The sequence below is a fragment of the Frieseomelitta varia genome, unplaced genomic scaffold, assembly GCF_011392965.1.
Source record: "Frieseomelitta varia isolate USP_RPSP 00005682 unplaced genomic scaffold, Fvar_1.2 scaffold_1850, whole genome shotgun sequence".
NCBI lineage: Eukaryota > Metazoa > Arthropoda > Insecta > Hymenoptera > Apidae > Frieseomelitta > Frieseomelitta varia.
Genome location: NW_025109584.1, coordinates 1 through 6,337, shown reverse-complemented (window position 1 = coordinate 6,337; position 6,337 = coordinate 1). Strand labels below are relative to the sequence as shown.

Here is a 6,337-nt window from a genome sequence, read left to right as displayed (position 1 = left end):
ATTAGATATTCGATAAAGTTTGTACAAGTACGTTTGACACGTGGAGAGTTGCAAATATCATTCTGAAGAACTGATAAGTTTTAAAACGAAAATATATGACAATCAAATACAGATCTACGTCGATAAAATACTATGCAAAATCTTGTTCTGACTAGGATTTTTCAGGCAAATTTATATTTTTACGAATATAATTAAAGAAATAAAACTTACGATTCATATGTTTTGTATATTTCACATACGTATTTTTACACATTATTATACGCGTCTCTTTAAATTTTGCCTGTATATGCATATCCACTTCCATTACAAATTGTTTTTTTCTTATAAAAAAAATTTAATCGTGCGTTAATGATTTAAGCTTTAAAAAAAAAAAAAAACAATTTCACGTGCACACGTGGATTATTTTCACTTGTAAACGTGTTCCACGATGAATAATTTCCAAAAAGAGACAAACTACGTTAAGGTAGAAAATGAAATGTATTTATAACGTGTTATGTATTACATATAAATATCCTTCGATCGCCGATAATTACATCGTCGCTGCACTTTTGACCGTATTATCCACATTCCTCAATGACAAGGATATTATTTCACCGTCAACATTCATTCTTGTCTTCTTTTTTTTTTATTTTTTATTTTTTATTTTGTGCAGAAATTACGTGATGTAAAATGTGGCTCGGTTGCAGTGTATCGTTTTCGATGAATGCCAACTAATCGAATGAAAGCAAGTCAGTTCGTCGAATTCTGACATTAAGGAGATATTTCCATTAGTACTTTCTTATCTGGCAAGTGTATTCGTAGAAAGGGAGAAACTTGAGGAATAAAATAAAAAGGGAGAGGGAAAAATTGCTGATCCGTTAACATGCGAGCGTGCTAGCATTTTGATCAAAATACACAGCTCGACGCTTTTATCCCATAACAATGCGGTTATCGAACGTGTCCACCATCTCAACATTTACACTTTGACGAACATTAAAATTTATTGGCTGTTCTTTTTTTTTTGGACAATTCATCAAGCATCAATGCCTGAATTGGAGAACTGAACTTATTGTTGGTCACATGTCGTTGAAAGATCGTAATATCTACGTAAGATCGCGAACGTCAAATACTGATAACGATACGGAATTGAAAACAATTATTTCGTATAACGATCATATCATTGCTTTCGAGAGCCTTCTCTTGGATGTATTTGTATTCCCTGGAACATTGATCTGAAAAGTATAGATTACAAATATTGTATTCGAGTTGAGCGTCGATTATCTCAATATAAAATAGTAAATTGGACGTGAAAGGAAAATTAATTTAAAAACGTAAGTCGGAGGAACAATTATGTTCTCGTTATCTCCAAGCTAGAATATCATCGCGTCCTGTACTTCGTATCGATTGAAAATGAGAATAACCTTTCCAGACTAGAAATATCGATCAATCATAAGGGGACGTAGACGTGATAACGTGGAACGACTTCTGAATATTTAATTGGTAAATATAACATTATGCGCTAATTGCGACAACACATGTGAATTACGTCAGTATGCTCGAAACGGTACCGGTAAACTTACAGTTCCTCTGTTTCTCAATTCAAAGTTATTTAGAATCGAGAATCGTTCGTTTCGCGCGATATTTCGTCCTAACAGGGCCATTTTACTCGAAGCACCACAACTGATTACAATATACTTGCATTTATCTCTTTAAGTTTAAAATTTTTCGATCGAAGAAAGTTTCGCCGAAAAATCCTCTTCGCTGAAAAAAATTTCCTTCAATCCGATTTTCGTCCGGTTCTAGTGCTTAATAGTGGCGAGAGCGTGTGTCGATAACTGTTAAAAAAAAAAAAAAATCGTATATCAGAGGCATATGTCGTTTCATTTTGCATGCATGCACTGCACTGCACTCGTTTGCATCGTCATTGTTGTTGCACTTACACAATTGTTCGCGATACAATACTCGTGGCAATTCTTATCGTTCTCTTCTCCTTTCGGGCTCGACTTATCTTATCGGCAGCCGTCGCGCTTCCAACGATTCTTCGTAAATATCGCGAAGAATCTTTGCCGAATAAAAATAGGCTCTATCGTTTACGTATCAAATTGGATATCATTCGTCGACAGATACTCGCCTTGATTACGTAAATTCAGCTTTGCGGAACGTTATTATGTACGTAAGTACATACCTTCTTTTTTTTTTCCACTCATTCTCGCGCGCGAGCAATCAGTGTAATTAGGCGTCCACCTGACGGTCGATAATTAAAAATTCTGTTTGTTGTACTTTGTAATTGGAAAAACGTCGCGCTGCCCATTATTCCCTGCTAATTTTCTCATCGTTTCGTTTACATCACGTAACGCGTTATTTTCATATTTTCATTTGTGCGATTATTACGTCACTGTTAATTGTACCTGGCAATCTTTTACACTTTTCGACCTCGCACACCTCGATCTCCATACAGGTTCCAAATTCCAATAATATTGTTTAGTGAAATGTTACAAGCTTCCAAGTAATAACGTGCATTAACGGTTCGTTGTTTTACATGAAAGAATAAAAAAAAATTTGATAGCGAAACGAACGAAACTTCTCGAATATACTCGACAAACAGCGAGTCATTCAATTACGTTCGAATTAAGAGGCTTTTCAATATTTAATATTTACTACGTTCTGTTTTTTTTCTTTTTTTTTTTTTTACGATGTTATCTACGTTCACAATTATTCTAACCCTTTTATACGTATTACCACACTGATAATAAAAGGAAGGTTTCGTAATAATTCAATTATTTGATTAGAAAATAATTAACGTACAGCTATAATTATAAAAGTAATTAACAAAATTAGTAATTAACGTACAGTTATAATTTAAAAAGTAATTAACAAATAGCGTACAGTTTTCTCGAGAAAATATTTTTATTCCGTTCGAACGAAATATTTCGTTCGTGACCGAACGTAGCAATACAGATTGCTTCATTCGCGCATTAGATTCGTCGTTAATGCAGGAATTTACGAGCCCGGGAACGACAATTCGCGCGATTGATAAACGATCGGCGGAAAATAAAGAGGATTTACGATTGGCGCGAAGTTTGAAAGGTTCGAGCGCGCGTAACCCGATCTGCCTCGCGTTCCTTGATTTCGTGCAGTAGTAAACGTCCATTTAAATCAGACAACCGCGGCGCACGTATCGAAACTTTATGTAGCGGTACCATCAATCTCTCGCGTTTGGCTTGATCGAAAAAACATCGACGAACAACGCAGTTCCGTGCGAGCAACGAATAATTTGAAGCCGATAAGATGACTCGTTTAAGGAACGTACAATCTTTTAATCGTAATCTTGCGTCTTAGATGATACAACAATTTTATACAATTTCGTACATTTCTTATTTATCAGCTAAGCTGAGAGTTACGACGTAAATTGGAATTTTCAGAATACGGGTGATTCATAATTTACAAATCTTAAAAAGAAATATTTCGTTCAGTCGTGATGATCATTTTATTTGAAAGTTAAGTCGAGCCTTAAGTAAAGAATTAAAAAAAAAAAAAAAGAATCTTCTTAACTTAAGGATCGACTTAACTAGGAATTTTTTTTAAAAGAATTCTTAAATTAATGATCGACTTGACCTCTTGCGCTGGAATGACGTGCAACGCACGTTGAGAACTTCGTGTCCCCAAAATTGCAATATTTTCTCAGTTTTAAGTATATTTATGTATAACCCAGGCGAAACAAATATTAAATTTATTACTTCCCAATAATTTTCTTATTTATTATTTCTCAATAATTTTCAATGATGTCATACCGACGAGTTCAAAAAGAAAGCGACGAACTGTTGCACACGGTTTGGTCACTCGTTACGGTCCGCAATCAGTTGCCAGCGCAAGTGGTTTAACCTCTTGCGCTGGAATGAGAATTTTTTTGTTCCAAAATTGCGATATTTCCTCAGTTTGAAGTATATTTAAGTACAACTCAGATAAAGCATAATAAATTTATTACTTATCAATAATTTCCATCTAGTGATATCATACCGACGAGTTCAAAAAGAAAGCGGCAAACTGTTGCACATGGTTTGGCCACTCGTTATGGTCCGCAATCAGTTGCCAGGCGCAAGTGGTTAACTTTGAAAGAATTTTTACGAAAAAAATTCCGCCGGATCGATTACAGCGAAGTGAACTGCGAAATCTCCGGGGAACCAGATGCATTTTTCTGATTCTCTTATCGCCGCGACGATAATCCTTTACGAGTGCAGGTCTAGAGAAACACGAGATTGGGTCACGCTTAGATTGAATAAACATGGGCTGAGTTAAATGGAACGGTATCTATGATTGCTCGCGCCGCGCCCCTTTCTATCTCCGGCCCAACCCTTTTGGTCACCATAAGGGGTTGCTCCGGTTACAACGATACTCGACTGCGTCTTCGATATTGTCACTCAACGTTTCTCACAGTCTTGTGAATCGAACTGATTCTTTCATTCTACCGCGATAAGCACGCTAATAGGAAACGTTATCTAGGTTATCAACGTTTCGTAAAAAGGGAGAGATCTCCTAGAGTAGAGTAGAGTCGTTTCACGATTCTTTCGGATCACTTCGAAGGATTGTTCTTAAAATTAAGAAACAGAAATAACATTCGTTAAAGAAAATTGTACGCTTCAGATTTTATATTTAAGAATATATATATATAATAATAATCCTAATAATTATATATAATAATCCTTAATATATATATAATAATTATATAGGAATACTATATATAGAATTATTATTATTAGAGATAAAATCTGAAGCGTAGAATTTTCTTTAATGAATGTTATTTGTGTTTCTTAATTTTAAGAACGAAACAACATAAACTTCTTCCTTTCTATATTATTCTATATTATTCTTATTATAAAATAAGAATATAATAATTCTATATTATAAAATATATATATAATAAATATATATATATATAGAAAAAGAAAATTCTACGCTTCAGATTTTATCTTTAAAAATATATATATAATAATAATAATCCTATATATATATAGGAAGAAGTTTCTCTTAATATTGGAACTGTGACAAATGTATCAGGGAAATTTATCGCAAGGAACGCTGACTCGTCTAATTAAATCAGGAAATTAATTCTAGTTGTAATTAATTCTTGTTACATTTTGTAGAGATTATCAGATACTTTTCTGAAAATAAGAAAAGCAGAGATTAACAAGTGCTAACTGTGTGTATTTGATAAATATCTCAAAAGCTTACCTGTCTGAATAATTAAATCCCATGGAAAAATCTTTCGAGATCAATTAAATCTCAAACCTAATTTAACCAGTTCACTAATATCGATTACAAGGAAATAATTCGAGACGAGGGAGAAGAAGCGCTTAAATATTCATTGTACGCGATGAATAGAATATCTACAATCTTCTCACACGCGCAACTCTTCGCGTAATTCTCCACTTTCGCCAAAAAAAAAAAAAAAAGATAAAACCGTACCTCTTGAATACCAAGTTGCTATCAATGACGCAACAGTCACAACACAACACAAAACTGGAAGCTCACCGAGAACGAGCTCGTCGAACTGGAATCGGAAACTAGTCGTCTCTAATACCGCGAACTAGCGCGCTCAGGGGCGCACAATGTCCGCTTCAATAAGGTGGCCGGTATTACCCCATAAACGGTGCTCCGTGTGTACGTTCACCAGCCATCTCATCTCAATTTCCATCACACGGTCGAACACGTTCGAGCATGCAGGAACGAAAGGTAATCGATGTTTGGAGGCGAACATCCGTGAATATCGGCCAGATTCGTTCGTTTTTCTTCGATCGCGGCGGCCTGGAAACGAGCAATCATCGTCGTGTCGACGTCGTAACGTCGTTCTCGTTTGATCGTACGATGGTATTTTCTCTCGGTGAGATTCTCGACGCTATTAGTCAGACGGTGTATCCCCGTCGTGATCGCACACTGGCGATGTGTATCGTCGATTGGGTCGGCCGAGTCGATACCCGGTTGTCGTTTCCTCGGACAATTAGCAGGGGAATTAAGGGACAATTTGCCAGTGAATCGCGTCGTTAGAGTAGCGTCCGCTTCGGGCCGGTTGCTCGACGATTACGTTGCTCTCTGGTGCACGGTGTCACAGAGAGACCGTGTCATTTCGCAAGGCCGCGGTGTATATTATGAACGTCTAAAAGGGCTAGAGGCAGGCCGTCCATTATGCCTGCTTGCACAATGGATACGTATCTAGGCCTGCCACCGGTTTTATTAACCGTTTGACAGCCCGGAATGTGTTATCGTGTAAAAGTGACGTAAACAGAGACGCCAGGCCACTCGTCAGCTGTTGATACGACTCCAACGTGGCTCCGTTCTTCTACTTCTTCTTTTTTTTTTTTTT

General features: G+C 36.3%; 1 long non-coding RNA gene across 1 annotated transcript; it reads right to left on the bottom strand.

Moving 5' to 3' along the window:
* Positions 1-271: 271 nt before the first annotated feature.
* On the bottom strand, positions 272-2,563 carry LOC122539006. The gene is made up of 3 exons (XR_006308968.1): positions 1,920-2,563; positions 1,560-1,814; positions 272-1,464 (listed from the first exon to the last, which is right to left on the bottom strand). It is a non-coding gene; the product is annotated as an uncharacterized LOC122539006 (long non-coding RNA).
* Positions 2,564-6,337: the final 3,774 nt, after the last annotated feature.